Below are 12,049 nucleotides of genomic sequence, written 5' to 3' on the forward strand. Positions count from 1 at the left end.
CATTCATTTTCAGTAGGTTGGATTATTGCAATGGCATCTTTATCAGGCAAACTGGACCACATTACACCAGGAAACTGGACCACATTACACCAGGAAACTGGACCATATTACACCAGGAAACTGGACCATATTACACCAGGAAACTGGACCACATTACACCAGGAAACTGGACCATATTACACCAGGAAACTGGACCATGTTACACCAGGAAACTGGACCATATTACACCAGGAAACTGGACCATATTACACCAGGAAACTGGACCATATTACACCAGGAAACTGGACCATATTACACCAGGAAACTGGACCATATTACACCAGGAAACTGGACCACATTACACCAGGAAACTGGACCATATTACACCAGGAAACTGGACCACATTACACCAGGAAACTGGACCAGGAAACTGGACCACATTACACCAGGAAACTGGACCATATTACACCAGGAAACTGGACCAGGAAACTGGACCACATTACACCAGGAAACTGGACCATATTACACCAGGAAACTGGACCAGGAAACTGGACCACATTACACCAGGAAACTGGACCATATTACACCAGGAAACTGGACCAGGTTACACCAGGAAACTGGACCATATTACACCAGGAAACTGGACCAGGAAACTGGACCATATTACACCAGGAAACTGGACCATATTACACCAGGAAACTGGACCATATTACACCAGGAAACTGGACCATATTACACCAGGAAACTGGACCATATTACACCAGGAAACTGGACCAAATTACACCAGGAAACTGGACCACATTACACCAGGAAACTGGACCAGGAAACTGGACCATATTACACCAGGAAACTGGACCATATTACACCAGGAAACTGGACCATATTACACCAGGAAACTGGACCACATTACACCGGGAAACTGGACCACATTACACCAGGAAACTGGACCATATTACACCAGGAAACTGGACCATATTACACCAGGAAACTGGACCATATTACACCAGGAAACTGGACCAGGTTACACCAGGAAACTGGACCACGTTACACCAGGAAACTGGACCAGGAAACTGGACCATATTACACCAGGAAACTGGACCATATTACACCAGGAAACTGGACCACGTTACACCAGGAAACTGGACCACATTACACCAGGAAACTGGACCACATTACACCAGGAAACTGGACCACATTACACCAGGAAACTGGACCATATTACACCAGGAAACTGGACCACATTACACCAGGAAACTGGACCACATTACACCAGGAAACTGGACCACATTACACCAGGAAACTGGACCATATTACACCAGGAAACTGGACCACATTACACCAGGAAACTGGACCATATTACACCAGGAAACTGGACCACATTACACCAGGAAACTGGACCACATTACACCAGGAAACTGGACCATATTACACCAGGAAACTGGACCACATTACACCAGGAAACTGGATCACATTACACCAGGAAACTGGACCAGGAAACTGGACCACATTACACCAGGAAACTGGACCATATTACAACAGGAAACTGGACTATATTACACCAGGAAACTGGACCATATTACACCAGGAAACTGGACCACATTACAACAGGAAACTGGACTATATTACACCAGGAAACTGGACCACATTACACCAGGAAACTGGACCATATTACACCAGGAAACTGGACCATATTACACCAGGAAACTGGACCATATTACACCAGGAAACTGGACCATATTACACCAGGAAACTGGACCATATTACACCAGGAAACTGGACCTTATTACACCAGGAAACTGGACCACATTACACCAGGAAACTGGACCATATTACACCAGGAAACTGGACCATATTACACCAGGAAACTGGACCACATTACACCAGGAAACTGGACCATATTACACCAGGAAACTGGACCTTATTACACCAGGAAACTGGACCACATTACACCAGGAAACTGGACCATATTACACCAGGAAACAGGACCTTATTACACCAGGAAACTGGACCACATTACACCAGGAAACTGGACCATATTACACCAGGAAACTGGACCTTATTACACCAGGAAACTGGACCACATTACACCAGGAAACTGGACCATATTACACCAGGAAACTGGACCACATTACACCAGGAAACTGGACCATATTACACCAGGAAACTGGACCATATTACACCAGGAAACTGGACCACGTTACACCAGGAAACTGGACCACATTACACCAGGAAACTGGACCATATTACACCAGGAAACTGGACCATATTACACCAGGAAACTGGACCACATTACACCAGGAAACTGGACCACATTACACCAGGAAACTGGACCATATTACACCAGGAAACTGGACCATATTACACCAGGAAACTGGACCATATTACACCAGGAAACTGGACCACATTACACCAGGAAACTGGACCACATTACACCAGGAAACTGGACCACATTACACCAGGAAACTGGACCATATTACACCAGGAAACTGGACCATATTACACCAGGAAACTGGACCATATTACACCAGGAAACTGGACCACATTACACCAGGAAACTGGACCATATTACACCAGGAAACTGGACCATATTACACCAGGAAACTGGACCATATTACACCAGGAAACTGGACCATATTACACCAGGAAACTGGACCATATTACACCAGGAAACTGGACCACATTACACCAGGAAACTGGACCACATTACACCAGGAAACTGGACCACATTACACCAGGAAACTGGACCATATTACACCAGGAAACTGGACCATATTACACCAGGAAACTGGACCACATTACACCAGGAAACTGGACCACATTACACCAGGAAACTGGACCATATTACACCAGGAAACTGGACCATGTTACACCAGGAAACTGGACCATATTACACCAGGAAACTGGACCATATTACACCAGGAAACTGGACCACATTACACCGGGAAAATGGACCACATTACACCAGGAAACTGGACCACATTACACCAGGAAACTGGACCATATTACACCAGGAAACTGGACCACATTACACCAGGAAACTGGACCACATTACACCAGGAAACTGGACCACATTACACCAGGAAACTGGACCATATTACACCAGGAAACTGGACCAGGAAACTGGACCACATTACACCAGGAAACTGGACCATATTACAACAGGAAACTGGACTATATTACACCAGGAAACTGGACCATATTACACCAGGAAACTGGACCACATTACAACAGGAAACTGGACTATATTACACCAGGAAACTGGACCATATTACACCAGGAAACTGGACCATATTACACCAGGAAACAGGACCTTATTACACCAGGAAACTGGACCACATTACACCAGGAAACTGGACCATATTACACCAGGAAACTGGACCACATTACACCAGGAAACTGGACCATATTACACCAGGAAACTGGACCACATTACACCAGGAAACTGGACCACATTACACCAGGAAACTGGACCACATTACACCAGGAAACTGGACCATATTACACCAGGAAACTGGACCATATTACACCAGGAAACTGGACCATATTACACCAGGAAACTGGACCATATTACACCAGGAAACTGGACCATATTACACCAGGAAACTGGACCATATTACACCAGGAAACTGGACCTTATTACACCAGGAAACTGGAACACATTACACCAGGAAACTGGACCATATTACACCAGGAAACTGGACCATATTACACCAGGAAACTGGACCATATTACACCAGGAAACTGGACCATATTACACCAGGAAACTGGACCACATTACACCAGGAAACTGGACCACATTACACCAGGAAACTGGACCATATTACACCAGGAAACTGGACCATATTACACCAGGAAACTGGACCATATTACACCAGGCAACTGGACCAGGAAACTGGACCATATTACACCAGGAAACTGGACCACATTACAACAGGAAACTGGACCATATTACACCAGGAAACTGGACCATATTACACCAGGAAACTGGACCATATTACACCAGGAAACAGGACCATATTACACCAGGAAACTGGACCACATTACACCAGGAAACTGGACCATATTACACCAGGAAACTGGACCACATTACACCAGGAAACTGGACCACATTACACCAGGAAACTGGACCACATTACACCAGGAAACTGGACCATATTACACCAGGAAACTGGACCATATTACACCAGGAAACTGGACCATATTACACCAGGAAACTGGACCATATTACACCAGGAAACTGGACCATATTACACCAGGAAACTGGACCATATTACACCAGGAAACTGGACCTTATTACACCAGGAAACTGGACCACATTACACCAGGAAACTGGACCATATTACACCAGGAAACTGGACCATATTACACCAGGAAACTGGACCATATTACACCAGGAAACTGGACCATATTACACCAGGAAACTGGACCACATTACACCAGGAAACTGGACCACATTACACCAGGAAACTGGACCATATTACACCAGGAAACTGGACCATATTACACCAGGAAACTGGACCATATTACACCAGGAAACTGGACCACATTACACCAGGAAACTGGACCACATTACACCAGGAAACTGGACCATATTACACCAGGAAACTGGACCACATTACACCAGGAAACTGGACCACATTACACCAGGAAACTGGACCATATTACACCAGGAAACTGGACCATGTTACACCAGGAAACTGGACCATATTACACCAGGAAACTGGACCATATTACACCAGGAAACTGGACCACATTACACCAGGAAACTGGACCATATTACACCAGGAAACTGGACCACATTACACCAGGAAACTGGACCACATTACACCAGGAAACTGGACCATATTACACCAGGAAACTGGACCATATTACACCAGGAAACTGGACCATATTACACCAGGAAACTGGACCACATTACACCAGGAAACTGGACCACATTACACCAGGAAACTGGACCACATTACACCAGGAAACTGGACCATATTACACCAGGAAACTGGACCATATTACACCAGGAAACTGGACCATGTTACACCAGGAAACTGGACCATATTACACCAGGAAACTGGACCATATTACACCAGGAAACTGGACCATATTACACCAGGAAACTGGACCATGTTACACCAGGAAACTGGACCATATTACACCAGGAAACTGGACCACGTTACACCAGGAAACTGGACCATATTACACCAGGAAACTGGACCATGTTACACCAGGAAACTGGACCATATTACACCAGGAAACTGGACCATATTACACCAGGAAACTGGACCACATTACACCGGGAAACTGGACCACATTACACCAGGAAACTGGACCACATTACACCAGGAAACTGGACCATATTACACCAGGAAACTGGACCACATTACACCAGGAAACTGGACCACATTACACCAGGAAACTGGACCACATTACACCAGGAAACTGGACCATATTACACCAGGAAACTGGACCAGGAAACTGGACCACATTACACCAGGAAACTGGACCATATTACAACAGGAAACTGGACTATATTACACCAGGAAACTGGACCATATTACACCAGGAAACTGGACCACATTACAACAGGAAACTGGACTATATTACACCAGGAAACTGGACCATATTACACCAGGAAACTGGACCATATTACACCAGGAAACAGGACCTTATTACACCAGGAAACTGGACCACATTACACCAGGAAACTGGACCATATTACACCAGGAAACTGGACCACATTACACCAGGAAACTGGACCACATTACACCAGGAAACTGGACCACATTACACCAGGAAACTGGACCATATTACACCAGGAAACTGGACCATATTACACCAGGAAACTGGACCATATTACACCAGGAAACTGGACCATATTACACCAGGAAACTGGACCACATTACACCAGGAAACTGGACCATATTACACCAGGAAACTGGACCTTATTACACCAGGAAACTGGACCACATTACACCAGGAAACTGGACCATATTACACCAGGAAACTGGACCATATTACACCAGGAAACTGGACCATATTACACCAGGAAACTGGACCATATTACACCAGGAAACTGAACCATATTACACCAGGAAACTGGACCATATTACACCAGGAAACTGGACCATAATACACCAGGAAACTGGACCATATTACACCAGGAAACTGGACCACATTACACCAGGAAACTGGACCACATTACATCAGGAAACTGGACCATATTACACCAGGAAACTGGACCATATTACACCAGGAAACTGGACCATATTACACCAGGAAACTGGACCATATTACACCAGGAAACTGGACCATATTACACCAGGAAACTGGACCATATTACACCAGGAAACTGGACCGCATTACACCAGGAAACTGGACCATATTACACCAGGAAACTGGACCATATTACACCAGGAAACTGGACCATATTACACCAGGAAACTGGACCACATTACACCAGGAAACTGGACCATAATACACCAGGAAACTGGACCATATTACACCAGGAAACTGGACCATAATACACCAGGAAACTGGACCATATTACACCAGGAAACTGGACCACATTACACCAGGAAACTGGACCACATTACACCAGGAAACTGGACCACATTACACCAGGAAACTGGACCATATTACACCAGGAAACTGGACCACATTACACCAGGAAACTGGACCACATTACACCAGGAAACTGGACCATATTACACCAGGAAACTGGACCACATTACACCAGGAAACTGGACCACATTACACCAGGAAACTGGACCATATTACACCAGGAAACTGGACCATATTACACCAGGAAACTGGACCATATTACACCAGGAAACTGGACCATATTACACCAGGAAACTGGACCACATTACACCAGGAAACTGGACCATATTACACCAGGAAACTGGACCATATTACACCAGGAAACTGGACCATATTACACCAGGAAACTGGACCAGGAAACTGGACCATATTACACCAGGAAACTGGACCCTATTACACCAGGAAACTGGACCACATTACACCAGGAAACTGGACCATATTACACCAGGAAACTGGACCACATTACACCAGGAAACTGGACCATATTACACCAGGAAACTGGACCACATTACACCAGGAAACTGGACCATGTTACACCAGGAAACCATATTACACCAGGAAACTGGACCACATTACACCAGGAAACTGGACCATATTACACCAGGAAACTGGACCATATTACACCAGGAAACTGGACCACATTACACCAGGAAACTGGACCACATTACACCAGGAAACTGGACCATATTACACCAGGAAACTGGACCATATTACACCAGGAAACCATATTACACCAGGAAACTGGACCACATTACACCAGGAAACTGGACCATATTACACCAGGAAACTGGACCATATTACACCAGGAAACTGGACCATATTACACCAGGAAACTGGACCACATTACACCAGGAAACTGGACCATATTACACCAGGAAACTGGACCACATTACACCAGGAAACTGGACCATGTTACACCAGGAAACTGGACCATATTACACCAGGAAACTGGACCATATTACACCAGGAAACTGGACCACATTACACCAGGAAACTGGACCATATTACACCAGGAAACTGGACCACATTACACCAGGAAACTGGACCATATTACACCAGGAAACTGGACCACATTACACCAGGAAACTGGACCATGTTACACCAGGAAACTGGACCATATTACACCAGGAAACTGGACCACATTACACCAGGAAACTGGACCACATTACACCAGGAAACTGGACCATATTACACCAGGAAACTGGACCATATTACACCAGGAAACTGGACCACGATACACCAGGAAACTGGACCGTATTACACCAGGAAACTGGACCAGGAAACTGGACCACGATACACCAGGAAACTGGACCACGATACACCAGGAAACTGGACCACGATACACCAGGAAACTGGACCATATTACACCAGGAAACTGGACCACATTACACCAGGAAACTGGACCATATTACACCAGGAAACTGGACCACATTACACCAGGAAACTGGACCATAATACACCAGGAAACCGGACTATATTACACCAGGAAACTGGACCACATTACACCAGGAAACTGGACCATATTACACCAGGAAACTGGACCATATTACACCAGGAATCCGGACTATATTACACCAGGAAACTGGACCACATTACACCAGGAAACTGGACCATGTTACACCAGGAAACTGGACCATGTTACACCAGGAAACTGGACCATATTACACCAGGAAACTGGACCATATTACACCAGGAAACTGGACCATATTACACCAGGAAACTGGACCGTATTACACCAGGAAACTGGACCATATTACACCAGGAAACTGGACCACATTACACCAGGAAACTGGACCATATTACACCAGGAAACTGGACCATATTACACCAGGAAACTGGACCATATTACACCAGGAAACCGGACTATATTACACCAGGAAACTGGACCAGGAAACTGGACCACATTACACCAGGAAACTGGACCACATTACACCAGGAAACTGGACCATATTACACCAGGAAACTGGACCAGGAAACTGGACCACATTACACCAGGAAACTGGACCATATTACACCAGGAAACTGGACCACATTACACCAGGAAACTGGACCATATTACACCAGGAAACTGGACCATATTACACCAGGAAACTGGACCATAATACACCAGGAAACCGGACTATATTACACCAGGAAACTGGACCACATTACACCAGGAAACTGGACCATAATACACCAGGAAACCGGACTATATTACACCAGGAAACTGGACCACATTACACCAGGAAACTGGACCATATTACACCAGGAAACTGGACCATATTACACCAGGAAACTGGACCATAATACACCAGGAAACCGGACTATATTACACCAGGAAACTGGACCACATTACACCAGGAAACTGGACCATATTACACCAGGAAACTGGACCATATTACACCAGGAAACCGGACTATATTACACCAGGAAACTGGACCACATTACACCAGGAAACTGGACCATGTTACACCAGGAAACTGGACCATGTTACACCAGGAAACTGGACCATATTACACCAGGAAACTGGACCATATTACACCAGGAAACTGGACCATATTACACCAGGAAACTGGACCGTATTACACCAGGAAACTGGACCATATTACACCAGGAAACTGGACCACATTACACCAGGAAACTGGACCATATTACACCAGGAAACTGGACCATATTACACCAGGAAACTGGACCATAATACACCAGGAAACCGGACTATATTACACCAGGAAACTGGACCACATTACACCAGGAAACTGGACCATATTACACCAGGAAACTGGACCATATTACACCAGGAAACCGGACTATATTACACCAGGAAACTGGACCACATTACACCAGGAAACTGGACCATGTTACACCAGGAAACTGGACCATGTTACACCAGGAAACTGGACCATATTACACCAGGAAACTGGACCATATTACACCAGGAAACTGGACCGTATTACACCAGGAAACTGGACCATATTACACCAGGAAACTGGACCACATTACACCAGGAAACTGGACCACATTACACCAGGAAGCTGGACCAGGAAACTGGGCCATATTACACCAGGAAACTGGACCACATTACACCAGGAAACTGGACCATATTACACCAGGAAACTGGACCATATTACACCAGGAAACCGGACTATATTACACCAGGAAACTGGACCACATTACACCAGGAAACTGGACCATATTACACCAGGAAACTGGACCATATTACACCAGGAAACTGGACCATATTACACCAGGAAACTGGACCATATTACACCAGGAAACTGGACCAGGAAACTGGACCACATTACACCAGGAAACTGGACCATATTACACCAGGAAACTGGACCATATTACACCAGGAAACTGGACCATATTACACCAGGAAACTGGACCAGGAAACTGGACCATATTACACCAGGAAACTGGACCATATTACACCAGGAAACTGGACCAGGAAACTGGACCATATTACACCAGGAAACTGGACCATATTACACCAGGAAACTGGACCGTATTACACCAGGAAACTGGACCAGGAAATTGGACCATATTACACCAGGAAACTGGACCATATTACACCAGGAAACTGGACCATTTTACACCAGGAAACTGGACCATATTACACCAGGAAACTGGACCATATTACACCAGGAAACTGGACCATATTACACCAGGAAACTGGACCATATTACACCAGGAAACTGGACCATATTACACCAGGAAACTGGACCACATTACACCAGGAAACTGGACCACATTACACCAGGAAACTGGACCACATTACACCAGGAAACTGGACCATATTACACCAGGAAACTGGACCATATTACACCAGGAAACTGGACCACATTACACCAGGAAACTGGACCATATTACACCAGGAAACTGGACCATATTACACCAGGAAACTGGACCATATTACACCAGGAAACTGGACCAGGAAACTGGACCATATTACACCAGGAAACTGGACCATATTACACCAGGAAACTGGACCAGGAAACTGGACCATATTACACCAGGAAACTGGACCATATTACACCAGGAAACTGGACCATATTACACCAGGAAACTGGACCATATTACACCAGGAAACTGGACCATATTACACCAGGAAACTGGACCACATTACACCAGGAAACTGGACCATATTACACCAGGAAACTGGACCATATTACACCAGGAAACTGGACCATATTACACCAGGAAACTGGACCATATTACACCAGGAAACTGGACCATATTACACCAGGAAACTGGACCATATTACACCAGGAAACTGGACCACATTACACCAGGAAACTGGACCATATTACACCAGGAAACTGGACCATATTACACCAGGAAACTGGACCAGGAAACTGGACCATATTACACCAGGAAACTGGACCACATTACACCAGGAAACTGGACCATATTACACCAGGAAACTGGACCGTATTACACCAGGAAACTGGACCAGGAAACTGGACCATATTACACCAGGAAACTGGACCATATTACACCAGGAAACTGGACCATATTACACCAGGAAACTGGACCATATTACACCAGGAAACTGGACCATATTACACCAGGAAACTGGACCACATTACACCAGGAAACTGGACCATATTACACCAGGAAACTGGACCATATTACACCAGGAAACTGGACCATATTACACCAGGAAACTGGACCAGGAAACTGGACCATATTACACCAGGAAACTGGACCATATTACACCAGGAAACTGGACCATATTACACCAGGAAACTGGACCATATTACACCAGGAAACTGGACCATATTACACCAGGAAACTGGACCAGGAAACTGGACCACATTACACCAGGAAACTGGACCACATTACACCAGGAAACTGGACCATATTACACCAGGAAACTGGACCATATTACACCAAGAAACTGGACCATATTACACCAGGAAACTGGACCACATTACACCAGGAAACTGGACCATATTACACCAGGAAACTGGACCTTGTTACACCAGGAAACTGGACCACATTACACCAGGAAACTGGACCACATTACACCAGGAAACTGGACCATATTACACCAGGAAACTGGACCATATTACACCAGGAAACTGGACCATATTACACCAGGAAACTGGACCATATTACACCAGGAAACTGGACCATATTACACCAGGAAACTGGACCACATTACACCAGGAAACTGGACCATATTACACCAGGAAACTGGACCATATTACACCAGGAAACTGGACCATATTACACCAGGAAACTGGACCATATTACACCAGGAAACTGGACCATATTACACCAGGAAACTGGACCACATTACACCAGGAAACTGGACCACATTACACCAGGAAACTGGACCATATTACACCTGGAAACTGGACCAGGAAACTGGACCATATTACACCAGGAAACTGGACCATATTACACCAGGAAACTGGACCATATTAGATCAGGAAACTGGACCACATTACACCAGGAAACTGGACCACATTACACCAGGAAACTGGACCAC

Source organism: Cololabis saira, chromosome 2, assembly GCF_033807715.1.
Source record: "Cololabis saira isolate AMF1-May2022 chromosome 2, fColSai1.1, whole genome shotgun sequence".
Taxonomy (NCBI): Eukaryota; Metazoa; Chordata; class Actinopteri; order Beloniformes; family Belonidae; genus Cololabis; species Cololabis saira.